This window comes from Phacochoerus africanus, chromosome 2 (assembly GCF_016906955.1).
Source record: "Phacochoerus africanus isolate WHEZ1 chromosome 2, ROS_Pafr_v1, whole genome shotgun sequence".
Lineage (NCBI taxonomy): Eukaryota > Metazoa > Chordata > Mammalia > Artiodactyla > Suidae > Phacochoerus > Phacochoerus africanus.
In genome coordinates this window covers 264,509,758-264,534,322 of record NC_062545.1, presented here as the reverse complement: position 1 = coordinate 264,534,322, position 24,565 = coordinate 264,509,758, and the positions used below count along the sequence as shown (strand labels likewise).

The 24,565-nt window shown below is 39.5% G+C and overlaps 1 pseudogene; it reads right to left on the bottom strand.

The window, feature by feature from the left end:
• Positions 1–4,268: 4,268 nt before the first annotated feature.
• LOC125120861 (olfactory receptor 1J4-like) lies at positions 4,269–4,804 on the bottom strand (annotated as a pseudogene).
• Between the last annotated feature and the right edge of the window lie 19,761 nt (positions 4,805–24,565).

Here is a 24,565-nt window from a genome sequence, read left to right as displayed (position 1 = left end):
AAGAAACCCACACATATTTGATCAACTGATCTGTGACAAGGGAGCCAAAACACACAATGGGGAGAGGTGAGTCTCTTCAATAAATGGTGCTGGGAAACTTGTTATCCACATACAAAAGAATGAATGTGAATCCCCAACAGTGAAAAAAACTTTCTGTACCATCCCATCCTGGAGACAAAGATGTTTGCCACCTTTGTTGGCAACAATATGGCCGTAAGGGAGTTTTTCAGGGGCATCTCACATTTCGCAGCCTTGTTCCAACAACATGGATGGATCTAGAAGGTATTATACTCTGTGATATAAGGAAGACAGCCAATGATAAATATCATGGTATGTCAGTTATATTTGGAGACTCAATCAAAACAATAAATCAACAGAACAAAATGAAAACAAACTCACAAATACAGAGAAGAAAGAAGCAGTTGCCAGAGGGAACAGTGTCTGGTGGAGACGGATGAAGTAGGTGATGTGGGCGAAGAGGAACAAACCTCCAGTTATAAAATAAAGAAACCTTGGGATGCAATATACAGCATAAGGAATATGATTGATAATAGTTTAAATGCTTATGGGGACAGAGAGTTACTAGATTAATAATTATGGTGATCATTTCATAATAAGTGAAAATGTCAAATCATCATGTAATACACCTGAAATTAACACAATATTGTTTGAAAACTCTATTTCACACAGTGCCTGGACAGGGAATTGAACCTTGGACCCTCAGATTAAAAGCCTGATGTTCTACTGACAGAGATACCCAGGCCCTGCAAATTATATTTCAGTAAAGAAGTTAGTACAGTGGCTTGGTGCTAGAATAGTCCACAAACTATCATTCACAATGATGAAAATTTTTATGAACTTTTGGGTCCTAGGAGAAGGGCATTAAACATATTTCTTAATTAATACTAAGCATCAGCCTTACTTTCCCAGATTTTTTCAAAAATAGCACAGCTACATTAAAAATTTGTGTTCTTTAGAGTTCCCTTTTTGGTTCAGCAGGTTACAAACCTGATCAGTGTCCATGAGGATGCAGGCTTGAACTCTGGCCTTTCTCATGGGGTTAAGGATCCAGTGTTGCCACAGGCTGCATTTTAGGCAGCAAATGTGGCTCAGATCCCATGATCCTGTGGCTGTGATGTCAGTTGGCAGCTGAAGCTCTGATTCTACCCCTATCCTTGGGATTTTGATATGTCACAGGTGCAGCCATAAAAAGAAAAAAATGTTTTTCCAATTACTAGTGAGTTTATCATTGTTTAAAGTAGTGTTTGCAAGCTTCTCTACAGTAACTATTTTAAACTTGTAATTAACTAAGTATGATTTTGTAGATACTTTGAGCCTATATAACCATGACGCATTTCTTAATAAAATTTAGCCACTATATTCAAACATCCATTGATGATACGCATATGGAAAAAAACTATTGCAAATATGGTGGTCAAATGGTGATTTTCAAATTTTATCATTTCTTCTATGTTGATTAGCTGTATTCTCCTACAGGAAGGAACTTCCCCTTACTCCATATTCATTCTTTTATTCATTGATTTTTTTATATCATCATGGACTCATGAATTTGTATTTATTCTGAGTTGTAACCCATTACTGGTGTTATTCATTTTCAACCTCTAATTATTCTAGAGTTGGCCAATGGGAGCTCCTTCCAGCTGGCTTCTGGGTCCCCTTCATTCAGTGAGCACTTTTTATTTCCAAGCACAGAAAAATTTCCCTGGTCTTGATGTCTCCTGGCCCCTGCCCTAGTATCAGCCATTTTTCTAAGTCACTTTGGTTCCTATTAGAAGACACTGATATTCAAAAATCAAATTTGGCATTACGGGTCTTTGCTGCTTACAGGGCTTCAAGTGATCTCAGAGAATACATCCAGGAAACATATATTAAATAAATACAGAACATAGAAACTAGAAACAAGCAAACTCAAGGAATGGTTACCCCTAGGAGATGGGTCAGAAGTGGGACAGATGGAGTTCCCGTCGTGGCGCAGTGGTTAACGAATCCGACTAGGAACCATGAGGTTGCGGGTTCAGTCCCTGTCCCTTCTCAGTGGGTTAACAATCTGGCATTGCCGTGAGCTGTGGTGTAGGTTGCAGTCATGGCTCGGATCCCATGTTGCTGTGGCTCTGGCGTAGGCCAGTGGCTACAGTCCGATTCGACCCCTAGCCTGGGAACCTCCATATGCCATGGGAGCGGCCCAAAGAAATAGCAAAAAGACAAAAAGACAAAAAAAAAGAAGTGGGACAGAAAGAATGGGAGATGGGAACCTGACAGATATTGATATATAATTTCCATCTGTTTATACACATTACAACACATTAGTTCAAGTTGGTATCTTCAATTCTAGTTTGACACCATAGAGTTCTTTCTAGCCTCTCTTTTGCAGGTACATCACACAGTTCCCCATTCAGAAGTCATTCTCTTTTGCAGGATAAATTTACTTATTTACTAAATCTTTGAATACATGTAATTTCAGAATCTTGAACTGAAACCACTGTTAATAACAAATAACATCAGCTCAAAAAACTTGCTTACCAAAAAAATGTGCTTACAGTTTTTTACTTAATGTAGTTTATAGACAAAATTTGATGATTAACAATAATTAGTTATTTATTTTCCCCTTTATTCTGATTATGGTACTAACTCAAAATATAGTTAGGCTCATTTTTTTTTCTATTCTACTTTATTTCCCATCACCTTCTTTTTTATTTTTTAGTGGTAAAAGATAACATAGTCAAAACTATACAAAAAAATATACTCATCTCCCCATCTTTTCTATCCATTCCCACCCTGTCCCCTTTAGGTTGTCAGTCTCATTAGTTTCATATAGATTCCTTGTGTGTTTTTTCTTGCTCAATGGGAAGTTACCTGTATATGTTATTTTCCCTTCTTTTGCACATGGGAAGTAGCATGCTATAGATGCTCTTTTATGCATTGCTTTTTTCCATTTAATAGTATATCTTGGAAAACCTTCCATATTAATTCATAGGTATCTTTGCCATCATTTTTTCATAGCTGTGAAGTGCTCAACAACATTGAAGTTCCATACTTTCCTTTTGAAGCCCTAGAATAAAATAGCAGTTATGAACATATTAAATGCCACCTAATTGTATACCACAAATTGGTAAAATAGTAAATTTCATGTTGGGTAGGACACTATACCACAATAAAAAATTTTAAGGACAAGCAAGATATCATCTCTACACAAAGCACAGGAAAAAAATAACAAAAAGCAATAATGTATGATTAATAACTTAAGGATTGCATAAGGAATAACAAAATATACATTTTATTGATCACAAGGGATAAAGTGAAAAATATATGAAATCAGATGTCTCAAATAGAAAATATATAGAAAAATGGAAAACATAAATTCAAATACATTCTGATTATATTGGATGTTAATAGATCAAATTCTCCAGATATGCAGTGATGGTCAACCTACATAAAAAGACCAAAACCCAACTTTACACTGTTAAGAACTGACACTTTCCAGATATAAGGACATAAGAAAGTTCAAAATGTTTGGAAAGAAGTACATGTAAACAAATCTAAAAGGAAGCTGGCATATCTAAACTAATATCAGAGGAAGTAAATGAGATGGGAGGATGGAGCCATGGCTAAAGAGAAATATCCCCTCAACCATAAATGCAATGGTGTGCTGTTCAATGAATAAGAGAAGGCTCCCTATCATAGGAGGGCATTACTTTCTATCATTAGCCAATTTCCATAGGGTAATAATGCCCATCATGGCTGATTTCAAACCACCAGCAAGGTGTCATTGACTGTGGAATTGAAAAGAGATGTTCACAATCAGCTTGAAGCCAATGCAAGCCAATTTCAGCACATCTTACAGAGAAAAATCAGTCCATAAGGAGCAAAACATGATGTTAAATTAGTGTGTTCTCAGCAACATAATATAAAAAATATATAAGCAAAAACTGACATATCTAAAACAAGAAAAAGACAAAACTGCAATCATAATTATGTGACCTATTTTGCATAGGCTTTTTCACATACTATAAGATGAAAAAGCAGAAAAAATTAAAGATAAGGAATATTAACAATGCAAGAAAAAACTGGACCTTACTGACATATGAACACTACATCTGATGGTTGAATGCATGTTCACCTGAAGTTACAGATTTGCCAACTATATGCTAATTTTAGGAGATATATCTCACTGTGCTCTTGACTGCAATAAGAGGATTTAGTGATTATAACTTCAAGAAGTTAGCCCTATTTACAACTGTATTTAGGGCCTATTTTATGTCTCTGTTCCTGAGGCTGGAAATGAAGGTGTTCAGCAAGGGAGTAACTACTGCATACACTATGGATCTGATTATGACTTTGTCATTGGAGTCCAATGATGAGAATAAAAAGGAAACACAAGCAAGGGTCCCATAGGATAAAGACACCACAAAGAGGTGGGAGCCACAGGTGGAACAAACTTTAAAGGTTCTCCTGGTGGAAGAGACCCTCAGAAATGCAATCCCCATATGAATAAATGAACCCAAGATAGTACTCAAAGGAAGGATAAAAAGGCTTCCTCCCACAGGAAAGATGACCAGCTCATTGAGGGAGGGGTCTGAACAGCTCAACCTCAGGAGTGTACTGAGGTTACAGAAGAAGTGGGGGATGGTATTGTCCATACAGAAAGACAATTGGACCAAGAGGAGGGTGAGCAACAAGGTGTGGATACAACCCAGGATCCAGAGAAGGAGACACACAGTTCCTGCCTCATGATGGTGCTGTAGTAGAGAGGCTGACAAATGGCCATGTACATGTCATAAGCCATCACCATCAGAAGGAAATTGCCCAGGCAAAAAAGTGGGAACAAAACATATCTGGGAAATGCATCCTGAATAGGGGTTGGATGGTTGCTAAGTCTTCATGTTCATCAGCATCTTAGGTACAGTGACAGTTGAAAGGGAGGTGTCTGTGAGCACCAAGTGGCTGAGGAAGAAGTTCATAGGGATGTGGAGGTGAGGCTCCAGCCTGATGAGCAGGATGATGAGCAGTTTCCCAGCACCATGGTCAGGTACATGCCCAGGAACAGGGCAAAGAACATGCCCTGCTGCTCTGGCAAGATGGGGAACCCCTGAAAGAGAAACTCAGACACATGGCTCTGGTTCTCCCTCCTCATGCTGTTCTTGCCTCAGCTGGGAATTGGGGAAAGTGAGAAATGTCAATGACCTTGCTGTAATATTATAGTCATGTTCTCTGTCCTATGAAAAGTCTTACATTTTGCTACTCTCCCTGTATTTCTCTTAATCATTGGTGAATGAATCAGTCTTTCAAATTCTGCTCCAATAATACATCAAACCCTCATATTAACCAAGTATTTTCTCAAAGAAACCAATGGACATTCATTCTTCATTCAATAAATAATTATTGAACAACTGCTTTTTCTCATATTGAATACATAGTCAACAGAACTGAGAAGTCTCTGTGTTCAAGTTTACATTTTAAATCAAGCCAGGTTCAAACCTCTATAATTTGATAGGCTGAAAACTGGAAAAGGGCACCAGGTAAATGTTATCAATCATTCCTTTCCTCTTAAAAAGGATATGAAACTCCTTACATTTGAAGACAGTTACTGAAACTATGTCATGGGGTTTCAATATAGTTTGCTGCACCCTACCTGTTTTGAGTCACTTAAAATCCCCTGTTATCAAAAACGTCCAATCCAGGCTTCCAAACCAATGTCAATAGTTTCAGGCACTGTTCAAGTGTTTTACATACACTTTCAAATTAAATCTTCACAGTGGCCCAAATAAATATTCTTTTTGTGTGTGTATGTGTTTTGGTCTTTTTAGGGCCACACCAGTGGCACATGTAACTTCCCAGGCTAGAGGTTGAACCAGAGATGTAGCTCCCAGCCTATACCATAGCCACAGCAACATGGGATCCAAGCCGCATCTGCAACCCACACCACAGCTCATGGTAATGCCAGATCCTTAACCTATTGAATGGGACCAGGGATTCAACCCACATCGTCATGGAAACTATTCAGATTTGTTAACCACTGAGCCATAATAGAACTCCATAGCCAATGAGCTATGACAGGAACTACCCAAATAAATATTCTTCCACACATTTTAAGCATAATAAAACAAGAGTACACATTATTAAATGTGCAAAGACACAGGCAATTGAGTGCAACAGATAGAATCACAACACAGCAAACTATCAAAAGGACTTTATTAAGTAGATACTGCATTGACAAGGTAAGCATTTAGGATTTACTAAAAGTATACATAAGAATCTTAAGTGGTGGGATGGAGAAAGACAGCAGAGGAGTAAGAGGTCAAGCACACCTTCTTCCACAAACACATCCAAAAAGATACACCAACATGTAAAACTACTCTCACAGAACATCAACTGAATGCTTGTAGTAGAATTAAACCTTGAAAAAGGGCCTGAGACTTTTGACATAGCAGGGTAGAAGAAAAGAAAAAGAGAGAGAAAAAAGGAATCAGAAAGGGGCTAGCATTTCTTAGAGGGAGCTGTGAAGGAGAAAAGGAACCCACAACATTGGAAGTCACCTAACTGACAAATGATCAGTCAAGTGGGTGGGATGTCAAAGTTGCCATAAAAGTGCAGCAGCTGGACTGAGAACAGCAAAGCAGAGTGATAGCCACACAGATCATCTGAACCATCTGCACAGACACTACAGACTGAGATGCTGGGAGACTCTGGAGTTCAGGGTCTGGAGGTCAGTCCCGGGGAGAGGACTGGGATGGCATGAGGAGCTAAGGAGCAGTGCACCATGGGATAAGAAGGGGGACACCATGGCAGAGAGAAGCTGGGAGAAGGTCTGGACCCACACGAGAGGCAAGGTGCCATTGTTGGGGAGAGGAGAGGAGGAAGGGGAGACCCCATAGGAAACTCCCTGCTCCATAGCATGCACATGTCTGAGGGCTTAAAGGGCAGGGTGGCTCTGCCCATGCTATGGGCAGCAGGAAGCCACTTGCTCTTTAGGGGACATTAGGTGCTTCTTGTTAAGGCCACCAGTGGAGAGGCACTAATTGTATGGGCTATGAGTATAAGGGAACTAAGTGCTACATGGTGCCTCTTGCATGATCTACAGGTGGAAGGGACAGACTGCAGCAGTCATCTCAGAGGCCAGTGGGAGGCTTGGCTTGCCACCACTGTGGGCCTGTGAGTGGGCTCCACCTGCAACACCAGGGACCTCAGGGGTTGGCAAAAATGAAAAAAAAGGAGGCACTTCAACCAAACACCATACACTGTTGCTCTCACTCCCCTGGGAACACATCCACCCTGCAGCTGCAATGCCAAATGCTCTGGGCAGTGCCCAGACCCTTGGTTACTATCCCTTCCCATGATCCTACGACTAGAAGCAGCTGGTGCAGCACCTCCTGCATGGGCTAAGTGGGACAGGGTGCTTCTTTCCTGGTCTGCAGGTGGTAGGGGCAAACTGCCACAGTCATCCCTCATCCCAGAGGTGGGTGTGGCCCACTGCCATTGGAGATATCTGATCAAAAACACTTGCAGACCCATTCACCTAAAGGGCACCTCAGTGGAGGGCTTTGTGAACAAACACCACCTGTCAGTGCTCTCAAATTCCTGGGGACACACTGCCTGCTGCTGCCACTGCCAAACATTCTGGGCAGCACCCACACACCTGATTTCTGTCACGTCCCAGGATCCTGCAACTAGGAGCACCCTGTATGGCACCTCATATGTTGGCTAAGTGACACACATTGCCTCATGCATGGTCTACAGGCAGAGGGTGAAAACCGTCACAGTTATCACTGACTCTAGAGATGGTCATTGCCTGCTCCCAATAGGGGTCCCTGAAGAGGCACCACCTGCAGTTCCAATCACCTCAGAGGAGAGCACTGCAATCAAATACAAGCTGTGGTTGCTCTCACTCCCCTGGGAACTCATGCACCCTGCTGTTGCTACTGCCAAATTCTCTGGTCACCTTGAAGATCAGCCTAGAGCTTATTACCACTTCCCAACTAAGTGGGAACCCCTGCAACTAGGAGTAACCTGTGCCACATTCCGGCAGGTCCTTGCTGCTATTGAGAGCCCAATATCCAGGTGCTGATTTCTGGCCCTACCCATTGCCTCCTTCTCCCTGAAAACACACTGAGCATCCTGGGAATGACAACCTGCTCACACCAAAGAAAGAGATAGCAAATATTCAAACTCCCACACCAAAAATAAATAGTAACCCCCCAAAAAATACAAAGACATAGTCCTGCAAAGAAGTACCCTCACATGACTACAGTGTGGCTTCTCCAAACTCACAGAAAAAAGAAAAAACATGAGCAAGATGAACAAGCACAGAAACCATTCCCAGTTAAAGGAACAGAAATCACCTAAAGCAGTCAACAATGAAACAGACCTCTGCAGTCTGACAGATATTGAGGTCAAATGAAAGATAGTGAAAATACTGAAGGAAATAATAGAGGATATGAACAGTAATGCAGATTCCCTCAGAAATAAATTAGACAATAATAAGGAAGATCCAAGAAAAACTAGAAAATTCATTTGTAGAGATACGAATGGAGCTAAAGGCAATAAAGACCAGAATGAATAAAGCAGAGAAATGAATTAGTGACATGGAATAGAGAACAGTGGAAATCACCCAAACATGACAGCAGACAGAAAACCAAATGAAAAACATGAAAGCAATACAAGAGACCTATGGGATCATATAAAGCAGTCCAATGTATGCATACTAGAAATTCCAGAAGGAGAAGAAAAAGAAAAGTGGATTGAAAATATATTTGAAGAAATTATGGCTGAAAACTTTCCAAACATAAAGGATACTGATATAAAGATATAGGAAGCACAGAGAGCCCCCAAAAAATTGAACTTAAAAAGGCCCACACCAAGACATATAATAATAAAAATGGTGAAAGTTAAAGATAAAGAGAGGATTCTAAAGGCAGCAAGAGAAAATCAAAGCATTAATGATAAGGGAACCCCCATATGGCTATCAGATGTTTTCTCTACAGAAAATCTACAGGCCAGGAGGGAGTGGCAAGATATATTTAAAGCACTGAAAGGAAAAAAAATATGCAACCTAGGATACTCTATCTGGCAAGAATATCATTTAAAATAGAAGGGGAAATAAAGAATTTTCCCAACGAAAAAAAGCTAAAAGAGTACAGCAATATGAAACCCATTCTAAAAGATAATCTGAAAGGGCTTCTCTAAATTTAAAAAAAAAGAAGATCTAATATGGAGGAAACCACAATTGGAAAGCAGTCATTTAAATAAGCCAACATACAGAACTAAAGATGAAGATGTTAAAAAAAAAATGATGACAAAATCATACAATGTGGGCAAGGATGTAAGAAAAATTAGATTATTTTATTTTTTTAAGATGTGTCTGAATATCAGGCTAAAGCAAGCAGATATAGGAAAAGGTTAACATACTTAAAAAACAGGGCAACCACAAATCAAAACAGAACACTGCATTCACAAAAACTGAAAAGAAAAGTACACTCAAGAAGAAAATAAATGGAAACTATCCAACCAAAAAAAAAAAACAAAAGAAAAAAAGAGCAACATAGAATCACCTGGAAAACAAGGTTTAAAATATGTACCTATCAATAACCAACTTAAATGTCAATGGACTGAATGCTCAGATTAAAAGACACAGAGTGGAAGATTGGATAACAAAGCAAAAACTTTCAATCTGCTGTCTACAAGACACTCACTTTAGGGCAAAGGACACATATATACTGAAACTGAGGCGATGGGATAACAAATTTCATGTCAATGGGCAAGACAGGAAAGCAGGAGTTGCAATACTCACATCAGAAAACTAGACTTTAAATCAAAGGCCATGAAGAAATACAAAATAGGACACTATTTAATGGTTAAAGGAGCCATAAAAGAAGAGAATATTACTAATGTCAATATATCTGCCCCTACTAGAGGAGCACCCAGGTACCTACAACAAATACTAAGAGACATAAAAGGAGAAATCTATGGGAACACAATCATGGCAGGAGACTTTAACACCCCACTCACATCAGTGGACAGATCCTCTAGACATAAATCCAATAAGGCAACGGAGATTCTAAAAGACAAAATATAAAAGTTAGACTTAATCGATATTTTCAGGACATTACATAAAAAAAATTAGAATATACATTCTTCTCAAGTGCACATGGAACATTCTCAAGAATTGACTACATTCTGGGGCACAAAGCAAACCTCAACAATTTTAAGAGTATAGAAATTACTTCAAGTATCTTCTCTGACCACTATGGCATGAAACTAGAAATCAACCACAGGAATACAAGTGAGAAAAAACCTACTACATGGAGACTAAACAAAATGATACTAAAAAACCAATGGGTCAATGAGGAAATCAAAAGAAATTAAAAAATACCTCAAGACAAATGATAATGAAGACACATCTACTCAAAATCTATGGGATAACACAAAAGCAGTGCTCAGAGGGAAATTCATAGCAACATAGGCCTTCCTCAAAAAAGAAGATCTCAATTTAACAACTTAACCTGACACCTAAATGAATTAGAAAAAGAAGAAAAAACAAAACCTAAAGTCGGCCAAAGGAAGGAAGTCATAAAGATCAAAGAGGAAATCAATAAAATAGAGACTCAAAAAACAACAAACAAAATCAATCAAACAAAGAACTGGTTCTTTGAGAAGGTAAAAATTGACAAACTTCTGGCTAGACTCACCAAGAAGAAGAGAGAAAAAACCCAAATAAAGAAAATCAGAAGTGAAAAAGAAGTCAAAACAGATATTACAGAAATAAAATAAAAATAAGAGAATACTATGAAAATTTATATGCCAATATATTTGTACCTAGAAGAAATGGACAACTTTCTAGATACTTACAGCCTGCCAGAACAGAATCAAGAAGAAATAGACAAACTGAACAGACTGATCACTGAAATGAAATTGAATATGTCATAAAAACACTACTTACAAATAAAAGTCCAGGACCTGATGGCCTCAGAGGTGAATTCTACCAAACATAAAAAAAGGAAATTACACCCATCCTCCTTAAACTTATTCAAAAGGTTGAAGAAGAAGGAACACTCCCAATGACATTCTATGATGCCATCATCACCTTAATTCCAAAAACAAATATACTACCAAAAAACAAAACCATAGGCCAATATCTTTGATGAATATAAACACGAACATTCTCAACAGAATTTTAGCCAACCAAATTCAACAACATATCAAAAAGATTGTACACCATGGCCAGGTGGGATTCATCCCAGCTGCACAAGGATGGTTCAACAATGTCATACATCACATTAACAAAGAAAGGCAAAAAAACACATGATCATCTCAATGGATGCAGAAGAAGCACTTGACAAAGTCCAACATCCATTCATGATAAAAACTCCTACCAAACTGGGTATAGAGGGAACATTCCTTAACATAATCAAAGCCGTAGATGACAAACCCACAGCAAATATAATCCTCAATGGAGAAAAGCTGAAAGCCTTCTCAATAAAATCTAGAACAAGAGAGGGATGTCCACTCTCACCACTGTTATTCAAATAGGACTGGAAGTTCTAGCCATAGCAATCAGACAAACAAAAGAAATAAAAAACATTCAAATAGGAAGAGAAGAGGTAAAACTCTCACTGTATGCGTATGACATGACACCATACATAGAAAACCCTAAGGACTCAACCCAAAAACTACCTGAACTCATCAACAAATTCAGCAAAGTAGCAGCATATAAGATTAACATTCAGAAACCAGTCACATTTTTGTATACTAACAATTAAATATTAGACAAGGGATACAAAAATACCTTTTAAAATTGCACCCCCAAAAGTCATATACCTGGGAATACACCTGACCAAGGAGGTAAAAGACTTATATGCTATGAACTATAAAACATTAATCAAGGAAATTAAAGAGGATTCAAAGAAATGGAAAGATATTGAATGCTCCTGGGATGGAAAAAATAATACTGTAAAAATGGCCATAGTACACAACGCAGTCTACAGTTTCAATGCAATCCCTATCCAATTACCCAGAACATTTTTCACAGAATGAGAACAAACAATCCAAAAATTTACATGGAACCACAAAAGACCCAGAATTGCCAAAGCAATCCTGAGAAACAAAAACCAAGCAGGCAGCATAACTCTCCCAGACCTCAGACAATATTACAAAGCCATGGTCGTCAAGACAGTGTGGTACTGTTATCAAAACAGACAGACAGACCAATAGAACAGAATAGAGAATCCAGACATAAACCCTGACATCTATGGTCAATTAATCTTTTACAAAAGAGGCAAGAACATAAAATGGGAAAAAGAAAGTCTATCCGGCACAAATTGCTGGGAAAACTGGGCAAATGCATGTAAACCAATGAAACTAGAACATACCCTCACACCATGCGCCAAAATCAACTCAAAATCGCTGAAAGACTTATATATAAGACAAGACACCATCAAACTCCTGGAAGAGACCATAGGCAAAACACTCTCTGATATCAACATCATGAATATTTTCTCAGGTAATTCTCTCAAAGCAACAGAAATAAAAGCAAAAATAAACCAATGAGGCCTCATCACACTGACAAGCTTTTGCACAGCAAAGGAAACCAAACAGAAAACAAAAAGACAACTGACAGAATGGGAGAAAATAGTTTCAAAGGGTGCAACTGACAAGGGCTTCATCTCCAAAATATACAAAGCAACTTATACAACTCAACAGATAAAAGCCAACAACCCAATGGAAAAATGGGCAAAAGACATGAAAAGACATTTCTCCAAGGAAGATGTACAAATGGCCAACAAGCACATGAAGAAATGCTAAACATCCCTGATTATTAGAGAAATGCAAATCAAAACTACCACGAGATACCACCTCACACCAGTCAGAATGGCCATCATTAATAAGCCCACAAATAACAACTGCTGGATAGGGTGTGGAGAAAGGGAACCCTCCTGCACTGTTGGTGGTAATGGAAACTGATACAGCCACTATGGTGAACATTATGGAGGTTCCCTAGAAATCTATACATAGAACGACCATATGACCCAGGAATCCCACTCTTGGGCATCTATCTGGGCAAAACGTTCCTTTAAAAAGACACAGGCACCTGCATGTTCACTGAAGCACTATTCACAATAGCCAAGACATGGGATCAACCCAAATGTCCACTGAGAGATGATTGGATTAGGGAGATGTGTTGTATATATACACAATGGAATACTACTCAGGCCATAAAAAAAGAATGAAATAATTCCATTTGCAGTAACATGAATGCAACTAGGGACCCTCATTCTGGGTGAAGTAAGTCAGAAATAGAAACACAAATACCATATGATATCACATATATGAAATCCAATATAGGCTATAAATGAACCTTTCCACAGAAAAGAAAACTATGGACTTGGAGAATGTATTTACAGTTTCCAAGGGAAAGGAGAAGGGGGTGGAGTGGATTGGGAGCTTGGGGTTAATGGATGTAAAGTGTTGCCTTTGGAATGGATTAGCAATGAGATCCTGCTGTGTAGCACTGGGGACTATATCTAGTCACTTATGATTGAGCATGATAATGTGAGAAAATAGCATGCATACATGTATGTGTAACTGGGTCACCATGATTTACAGTAGGAAAAAAATGTATTGTTGAAATTATTTTAAAAATAAGATAAAGAAAATTTTAAAAAATAACACAGGATACAGAAACTAGAAACAAGCAAACTAAAGAATGGTTACCAATAGAGGTGGGTCAGGAGTGGGACAGAAGGTTGGTAGATGAGCACCAGACAGATATTGATACATAATTTCAATCAGTTTATATATATTACAACCCATGAGTTCAAGTTGGTATCTTCAATTCTAGTTTGACACCATAGAGTTGGTTCTAGTCTCTCTTTTTCCATGTACATCTCACTTTTACCCCAGTGGGGAGTCAGTCCTTTTTTCAGAACATGTTTACTTATTTACTAAATCTTTGAATACATGTAATTTCAGAATCTTGAAATGAAACCACTGTTAATGACAAACTAACTTCACTTCAACAAATCTGCTTACCCAAAAATGTGTTTTTGTTACTCGGAGGGTAGTTTATAAACAAACTTCAGTGTTTGATAATAATTTCATTACTGTGTGTTCCCCTTAAGTCTGATTATGGTATTAACTCCAAATAGAGCTAGGCTCATTTTTTGTTTTATTCTATTGTGCTTTATTTTCTATAACCTTATTTTATTTTTTAGTGGTGCAAAACAACATAGTCAAAAACTATGCAAATAAATATACTCATCTTTCCATATTTTCTATACTATTCCCACCCCAACCCCTGTAGATAATCAGTCTCATTATTTTCAAATTGATTCCTTGTGTGTTTCTGCTTACTCAATGGGAAGATACATGAATTTATTAATTTCCCTTCTTTTTCATATAGGAAGTAACATGCTATAGATGCTTTTTTATGCATTGCTTTTTTCCATTTAATAGTATATCATGGAAAACCTTCCATATTGATTCATAGGTATATTTGTCATTATTTTTTCATAGCTGTGAAGTACTCAATTGTATTGATAGTCCATAGTTCCCTATTCAAGGCCTCGAATAAAATAGCAGTGATGAATGTACTAAATGTAACCCAATTGCATACCTCAAATGATTAAAATGGTAAATTTCATGTTGGGTAGAGCCATTATACCAAAATAAAATTTTTTAAGAAAAACAAGACATAATAAATTTCCACAATAAAATTTTTTAAGAAAAAAAAGACATAATAAAATGTTACTGCTTCTGAAAAGAATCCTAAGAGCCAATGTCACGTCTCTGTTTCTCAGGCTGCAGATGAAAGGGTTCAGCATGGGGGTGACCACTGTGTACATCACAGAAGCAATGATGTCTTTGTCATGGGATCAGCTTGATAAGGAAAAGTACACTGTCATAATTATCCCATAGAATAGAGACACCTCAGACAGGTGGGAGCCACAGGTGGACAAGGCTTTGCAGATCCCTTTAATAGAGGGGACCCTCAGGATGGAGACCCCAATGTGGCCATAAGAGACCTGGATGCTACTAAATGAGAAAGTGACAAATGCAGCCCCTGAAGTGAATATGACCAGCTCCTTGAGAGAGGTGTCTGAGCAGGCAGCTTGAGTAGGTTGGGGAGGATACAGAAAAAGTGGGGGATGATGTTGTCAGCACAGAAGGACCCCCCCCGGGGGGACCAGCAGGAAGATGTGAAGAAGGGCACAAGCACAGGAAAGCATCCAAGGGAAAGCCACCAGCAGAGAACACAGTCCTTCTCTCATGATGCTGGTGTAGTAGAGAGGGTGACAGATGGCCATGCATCTGCCATAGGCCATCACCACGAGGAGGAGATTATCAACGTAACCAAAAAACATATAAAGATACACCTGTGAGATACACTCTGGATAAGAGATGGATATTTTCTGTGTCTGCATGTTCATCAGCATCTTAGGGAGAGTGACCGATGATAAGGAGACATCTGTGAAGGCCCAGTGGCTGAGGAAGAAGTACAGGGGGGTGTGAAGGTGAGGGTCCCGCCTGATGAGCAGGATGATGAGCAACCTTCCAGCACTGTGGCCAGGTACATGCCCAAGGATAGGACAAAGAACATGTCCTGCTGCTCTGGCCAGATGTGGAGCCCCAAGAGGAGGAACTCAGACACACAGCTCTGGTTATCTCTCCTCATGCTGCTTTTCCCTCTTTGGGAAATGAGAAATGGGAAATGCCTGGAACTTAGAAGTACTAAGCATAACAGTTACCACATGGTCACATGGTTTCTCAGAGTGACTGTGTCAGTGTACAGACAGGTTTCACTGCACTGCACTTACACACTAATGCCTCATCCAGTCTGGTGACAGCAATAAAATGTGATTTGTCTGAACACTGACACAGTCATGTGGAGAAAGTACATGACTTCAATCAAACCCTCTGTGGAAATAAGGAACCGCTCATTCTTTCTTTTACATAGTGGAGACACTATGATAGACAGTAGGGAGAGATTAATAAATAAGACACATTCCCTTCCACAACTTTACCATCAGGCTGCTTATGTGCTTGTATCTGTCTTACACAACCAGTCATGCATGTATGCATGCACACACATGCACAAACACACACACAAACACACACACACACACACACCACTTAAAGCATTATTGGGAAAATTTCTATACCATGTGCAAAATAAAGTGATCAATGCATAACTCATTTATCATCATTAAGTTGACTACAAGAAAGGAAGAAAAAAAAAGAAAGAAAAGAAAGAAAGGAAAGAAAGGGAAGAAGGAAGGAAGAAAGGGTCAAACATTGTAACAGTCCCCCCAAAATTAAACACAGAATTACCATATGATTCAGGTTATATAACTAAAAGATTTGGAATGGGGGTCTAAGAGTTATTTATACAGCCATGTTCAAAACAGCATTATGCACAATAGCCAAAAGATGGAAACACCCTATGTCCTTCAACAAATAAATACATAAGTAAAGTGTATACTATGCATACAATGGAATATCACCAACCTTAAAAAGGAAATAGGTCCCACTGGTTTATTTTTGCTCTTATTTCTATTGCTTTGGGAGACTGACCTGAGAAAATATTCATGATGTTGATATCAGAGAGTGTTTTGCCTATGGTCTCTTCCAGGTGTTTGATGGTGTCCTGTCTTATATTTGTCTTTCAGTGATTTTGAGTTTATTTGTGTGCATTGTGTGAGGGTGTGTTCTAGTTTCATTGCTTTGCATGCAGCTGTCCAGGTTTCCCAGCAATGCTTGCTGAATAGACTTTTTGTCCCATTTTATGTTCTTGCCTCCATTGTCAAAGATTAATTGACCATAGGTGTCAGGGTTTCTTTCCGGGTTCTCTCATCTGTTCCATTGGTCTGTCTGTCTGTTTTGATCCCAGTACCACACTGTTTTGATGACTGTGGCTTTGTACTATTTTTTTAAGACTGGGAGAGTTATGAGGCCTGCTTAGTTTTTGCTTCTCAGGATTGCTTTGGCAATTCTGGGTCTTTTGTTGTTCCATATAAATGTTTGGATTGTTCTCATTCTGTAAAAAATGTCCTGGGTAATTTGATAGGGATTGCATTGAATCTGTAGATTGCTTTGTGTAGTATGGCCATTTTTACAATATTGATTTTTCCAATCCAGGAACATGGAATATCTTTCTTAAAAGAGACACATGCACCCGCATGTTCATTGCAGCACTATTCACAATAGCCAAGATATTGAAATCACACAAATGTCCATCGACAGAGGATTGGATTAGGAAGATGTGTTCTATATACACAATGGAATACTACTCAGCCATAAAAAAGAATGACATAATGCCATTTGCAGCAAAACGGATGGAACTAGAGACTCTCATACTGAGTGAAATAAGTCAGAACGAGAAATACAAATACCATATGATATCACTTATAACTGGAATCTAATTTCCAGCACAAATGAACATCTCCTCAGAAAAGAAAATCATGGACTTGGAAAATAGACTTGTGACTGCCTGATGGGAGAGGGAGGGAGGGAGGGGGAGGGATCAGGAGCTTGGGCTTATCAGACACAACTTAGAATAGATTTACAAGGAGATTCTGCTGAGTAGCATTGAGAACTATGTCTAGATACTCATATTGTAAAAGAACAAAAGATGGGGAAAAAATATATACATGTAAGGATAACTTGATCCCCTTGCTGTACAGTGGGAATAAAATAAATAAATAAATTACAAAAAAGGAAATAAATCCTGACACAGCCACAACATGAATGAACCTTGAAGACATTATGCCAAGTAAAATCATGAAGACTTATGGTATTTCTTATGCAAATACCGTAAGAATCAATTTAAGTGAGATGGATTAACAGTCAAGTTAATAGAGACAAAAAATGGAAATTGTGACTGCCAGGGAATCTGGGGGAAGGAAAATGAGTACCTATTGTTCAGCAGGTATAGAGATGCCATTTGGGAAGATTAAAAATTCTGGGGAGAGGGGAAAAGATGGTGGAAGAGTAGGGGGACACACTCGCCCTCTGCCACAAACACAACAAAAAAAGCACATCTATGGGATAAATGACTCACACAGAACAGCAACCAATCGCTGGCAGAAGACCCTAAACTCCAATAATGGCAAGAAGTTCATGACATTACTAGGTAAAACAAGAGAAAAAGGAAAGTGAGAGAAGGTGAATCTGAGCTGGACAGGTGCTCCCAAAAGGGAACCGTGGAGGAGAAAGGGATCCTGTACCCTCCTGGAAAGACACCTACTTGACAGAAATATCAAATGAACAGGAGGAATCTCCAGATGCAGAGAAGAGTGTAGCAGTAAGTTGGAGTTCTGAAAAGCAGATCAAAAACCGAATGGATCATCTGAACTACGGGCACAGTCACCAAAAATTGAGACGCCTGGGTGGGGGCTGGGCACCGAGTTCTCGGCTCCAGAGGTTAGTCCCCAGGGGGGCGGGGTGGAATGGAGACTACTTGGGAGGTCTAAAAACCGGTCTTTCAAGTTTGAGGGGCAGAGACTGCCTGGGAGACTAGAAAGCAAAGCTGTCCCAGGGGAAAGGAGCAATATTCTAGGGGTGGGAAAGTGGAAAGCCACATCAGAGGGAACCTGGGAGAAGAGCCTGGTCTATGCCTGTGTTGGGGAGGGGAGAGAAGAAGGGGTGGGTCCCCATAGAATACTCCCCATGCCACAGCAAGCTTACTGGCCCACTAGCTATCAGAAAGCTGTGCTTCCCAGTGCATCCCCTCCTCCCACCACCATCACCCCCTATGCACTCACCAGACCTGGGGCTGCCTGCCATCCGGGAGGGCTGGCCTCAACAATTGCCTGAAGCCTACCACCGCAGGGTCTGTCCCTGAACAGGCCAGCTTGACCTTTGGAGGGGATACACCCTCGCAGAGCAGCATCAAACACCATCAGCCCCCAAGAAAAAGCCTGCAGCCCAGAAAAGCTAGAACAAGCCTGGCCTGGCTGTGAAAAGATCTGCCTATTTCTCTGACAGTCTTTCCGAGTCAGGCTGCCCTAGGGAGGAGCCTCCTGGGTTTTCAGCGGCCCAGCTAGCCATCCCACCTCTTGGGGGAGCCACACTCTTGCAGAACAGCTGCATAGAACTGCCAGCTCCAGGCAGGACACCCTGCAGCCCAGAAAAGCTACAACAAGCCTGGCTGGGCTGTGAAAAGATCTGCCTAATTCTTGGACAGTCTTTCTGAGTCAGGCTGCCCTGGGGAGGAGCCTCTTGGATTGGCAGTGGCCCAGCTAGCCACCCAAGCCCTCAGGGGGTGCCGAGCTCTCGCAGAACAGCTGCATAGGACTGCCAGCTCCAGGCAGGACCCCCTGAAGCCCAGAAAAGCTACAACAAGCATGGCCAGGCCATGAAAAGATCTGCCTAATTCTCACACAGTCTTCCTGAGTTGGTCTGCCTTGGGGAACAGCCTCCTGGGTTTTCAGTGGCCCAGCTAGCTGCTACAGCCCTCAGGGGGGAGCCACACTCTTGCAGAAAATCTGCAAAGGACTGCCAGCTCTCTGCAGGACCCCCTGTAGCCCAGAAAAGCTACAACAGGCTTGGCCAGACTGTGAAAAGATCTGCCTATATTCTCAGACTGTCCTTCTGAGTTGGGCTGCCCTAGAGAAGAGCCTCTTGGGTTCTCAGTGACCCAGATAGCTGCTCCAGCTCCCAGGGGGTGCTGTACTCCTGAGGAACAGCTGCCCAACACCGCCAACCCCCTGCAAGAACCCCACAGCCTAAAAACACCAGAGCAAGCTCTGCCTGACTGAGTCAAAACTGCTACCATCCTGATGTGGACCTCCCAGTCCTGTCTGCCCTCAGGAAGTCCTCCTTTGCTTCAAAGAGACCCTGTTAGCCCCATCAACACTCCAGAAAAGACACAATGCCTCAAAAAACACTGACCAACAATGCCAGCCCTCAGGAAATATTCCACAGTAGTGACAAGGCAAACACTGCCTGATCACGGAGAGTACAACTCCCCCAGGAAAAAGAAAACAACAAGCAAGATGAAGAAGCTGAGAAACCACCCCCAGTCAAACCAACAGGAGAACTCACCTAAAGCACTCACAATGAAACAGACCTCTGCAGTCTGACAGACCTGGAGTTCAAAAGAGAAATAGTGAAAATACTGAAGGAATTAAGAGAATATATGAACTGCAATGCAGATACCCTCAGAAAGGAACTAGAAAATATAAGGAGGAGCAAAGACAAACTAGAACATTCATTTGCAGAGATACAAACTGAACTATGGGCAGGAAAAACCAGAAGGAATAATGCAGAAGAACAAATCAGTGATATGGAAGATAGAATAATGGAAATCACCCAATCAGGTCAGCAGACAGAAAACCAAATCAAAAAAAAGGAAAGCAATATGAGACCTATGGGATGATATAAAGCAGGCCAATCTATGCATTATAGGAATTCCAGAGGAGTAGACAAAGATAAGGGAATGGAAAATATACTTGAAGAAATTATCGCTGGAAACTTCCCAAATCTACAGGATACTGAGTTCAAGATACAGGAAGCACAGAGGGCCCCAAACAAATTGAACCCAAATAGACCCACACCAAGAAACATCAGAATAAAAATGGCAAAAGGTAGTGATAAAGAGAGGATCCTAAAGGCAGCAAAAGAAAAGCACAATGTTACCTACAAGGGAACCCCCATAAGAATATCAGCTGACTTCTCTACAGAAACACTACAAGCCAGGAGGGAATGGCAAGAGATATTGAAAGTGCTCAAAGGAAAAATTATGCAGCCTAGAATACTCTATCCAGCAAGAATATCATTTAAAATAGAAGGGGAAATAAAAATTTTTTCCAACAAACAAAAACTTAAAGAATACAGCAACACAAAACCCAGGCTAAAGAAATACTGAAAGGGCTTCTCTAAACCAAAAAGAAAGGAAGGAAAGGGAAGAAAAAAGAAAAAAAAAAAGAAGAGGAAGAACTAGGACTGGGTAAACCACAATCAGAGAGCAGTCACTCAAATAAGCCAGCATACAGATTTAATCATGAACATGCTTCAAACAAAATAAAATTAAAAATAAAAAAAAGAGTCATCAAAATCATAAAATGTGGGCAAGGGATGTTAGGAAATGAATAACCCTTTTTGTTTGTTTGTTTGTATATTTCTCTTCTTAATTTAATGTAGTAATGAAGTGTTTGAATCTACAGGATCATCAGGCTAAAACACACAATTATGGGAAGGGGTTAGCATACTTAAAAAACAGGGCAACCACAAGCCAAAACCAAATATTGCATTCACAAAAAAATTTAAAAAAACACTCAAGTAGATAATACCTGGAGACAATTCAACCAAAAAAAAAAAAAAGGCAGAAAAAGAAAGTAAGAATGGAAAACCATAGAATCAACCAGAACACGAGCTTCAAAATGGCAATAAACAATCATCTATCAATTCTCACCTTAAATGTCAATGGACTGAATGCCCCAATCAAAAGACACAGAGTGGCTGAGTGGATAAAAAGACAAAAACCTTCAATATGCTGCCTACAAGAAACTCACCTTAGGACAAAAATACACATAGATTGAAAGGAAAGGGCGGGGAAAAATATTTCACACCAGTTGACATGACACAAAAGCAGGAGTCGCAACGCTCATATCAGACAAAAGAGACTTTAAAACAAAAGACATAAAGACAGACAAAGAAGGACACTACTTAATGATTAAGGGATCCATCCAAGGAGAGGATGTTACCATCGTCAACATATATGCCCCAAATACAGGAGCACCCAGATACATACAATAAATATTAACAGACATAAAGGGAGATATGGATGAGAATACAATCATAGTAGGAGACCTTAATACCCCCCTCACATCAATGGAAACATCCTCTAGACAGAAAACCAATAAAGCAACAGAGATCCTAAAGGAAACAATAGAAAAGTTAGACTTCATTGATATCTTCAGGACACTACATCCAAAAAAATCAGAAGACACATTCTTCTCAAATGCTCATGGAACATTCTCAAGAATCGACCACATATTGGGACACAAAGCTAACCTCAATACATTTAGGAGCATAGAAATTATCTCAAGTATCTTCTCTGACCACAACGCCATGAAATTAGAAATCAACCCTGGGAAAAGGAAAGAGAAAAACCTACTACATGGAGACTAAACAACATGCTACTAAAAAACCAATGGGGCAATGAGGAAATCAAGAAGGAAATTAAAAAATACCTTGAAACGAATGATAATGAAGACACAGCCTCTCAAAATCTATGGGATGCTGCAAAAGCAGTGCTCAGAGGGAAATTTATGGCAATACAGGCCTTTCTCCAAAAAGAAGCAAGATCCCAAATTGACAACTTAACCCTCCACCTAAATGAATTAGAAAAAGAAGAACAAAAAAGGCCTAAAGTCAGCAGAAGGAAGGAAATTATAAAGATCAAAGAAGAAATCCATAAAATAGAGACTCAAAAAACAATAGAGAAAATTAATGAAACCAAGAGCTGGTTATTTGAAAAAGTAAACAAAATGGACAAACCCCTGGCCAGACTCAATAAAATGAGGAGAGAAAGAACCCAAATAACCAAAATTATAAATGAAAAAGGAGAAATCACAACGGATACAGCAGAAATACAAAAAACCATAAGAGAATACTATGAACAACTATATGCCAACACATCTGACAATCTGGAAGAAATGGACAAGTTTCTAGAATCTTACAGCCTGCCAAAACTGAATCAAGAAGAAACAGACCAACTGAACAGACTGATCACTAGAAATGAAATGGAAGAGGTCATAAAATCACTCCCTACAAATAAAAGTCCAGGACCAGATGGCTTCACAGGTGAATTCTATCAAACATATAAAGAGGAACTGGGGCCCATCCTCCTTAAACTCTTTCAAAAGGTTGAAGAAGAAGGAATGCTCCCAAAGACATTCTATGATGCCACCATCACCCTCATTCCAAAACCAGACAGAGATACCACCAAAAAAGAAAACTATCGCCCAATATCATTGATGAATATAGATGCAAAAATTCTCAACAAAATCTTAGCCAACCAAATCCAACAACATACCAAAAAAATTATACACCATGACCAAGTAGGGTTCATCCCAGGTTCACAAGGATGGTTCAACATATGCAAATCAATCAATGTATACACCACATTAACAAAAAAAAAAGTCAAAAATTATATGATCATCTCAATAGACGCAGAAAAAGCATTTGACAAAGTCCAACATCCATTCATGATCAACACCCTCGCCAAACTGGGTTTAGAGAGAACATTCCGGAACATAATCAAAGCCATTTATGACAAACCCACAGCAAATATAATCCTCAATGGGGAAAAAGTGAAAGCCTTCTCACTCAAAACGGGAACAAGACAGGGATGCCCACTCTCACCACTGCTCTTCAACATAGTTTTGGAAGTCCTAGCCACAGCAATTAGACAATCAAAAGAAATAAAACGCATTCATATAGGAAGAGAGGAAATCAAACTGTCACTGTATGCAGATGACATGATACTATACAGAGAAAACCCTAAGGACTCAACCCCAAAACTACTTGAACTGATTCATAAATTCAGCAAAGTAGCAGGATGTAAGATTAACATTCAGAAGTCAGCTGCATTTCTCTATAACAGCAATGAAATATTAGAAAAGGAATAGAAAAATATGATACTTTTTAAAATTACACCTCACAAAATCAAATACCTCAGAATACACCTCACCAAGGAGGTAAAGGACCTATATGCCAAGAACTATAAAACTTTAATCAAAGAAATCAAAGAAGATATAAAGAAATGGAAAGATATTCCATGTTCCTGGACTGGAAAAATCAATATTGTAAAAATGGCCATACTACGCAAAGCAATCTACACATTCCATGCAATCCCTATCCAATTACCCAGGACATTTTTCACAGAACTAGAACAAACAATCCAAACATTTATATGGAACCACAAAAGACCCAGAATCGCCAAAGCAATACTGAGAAACAAAAACCAAACAGGAGGCATAACTCTCCCAGACTTCAAGAAATACTACAAAGCCACAGTCATCAAAACAGTGTGGGACTGGTATCAAAACAGACAGACAGACCAATGGAACAGAATAGAGAATCCGGAAAGAAACCCTGACACCTATGGTCAATTAATCTTTGACAATGGAGGCAAGAACATAAAATGGGACAAAAAGTCTATTCAGCAAGCATTGCTGGGAAACCTGGACAGCTGCATGCAAAGCCATGGGACTAGAACACACCCTCACACCATGCACAAAATAAACTCAAAATGGCTGAAAGACTTAAATATATGACAGGACACCATCAAACTCCTAGAAGAAAACATAGGCAAAACACTCTCTGACATCAACATCATGAATATTTTCTCAGGTCAGTCTCCCAAAGCAAGAGAAATTAGAGCAAAAATAAACCCATGGGACCTCATCCAACTGAAAAGCTTTTGCACAGCAAAGGAAACCAAAAAGAAAACAAAAAGACAACTTACAGAATGGGAGAAAATAGTTTCATATGATGCAACCGACAAGGGATTAATCTCTAGAATATATAAGCAACTTATACAACTCAA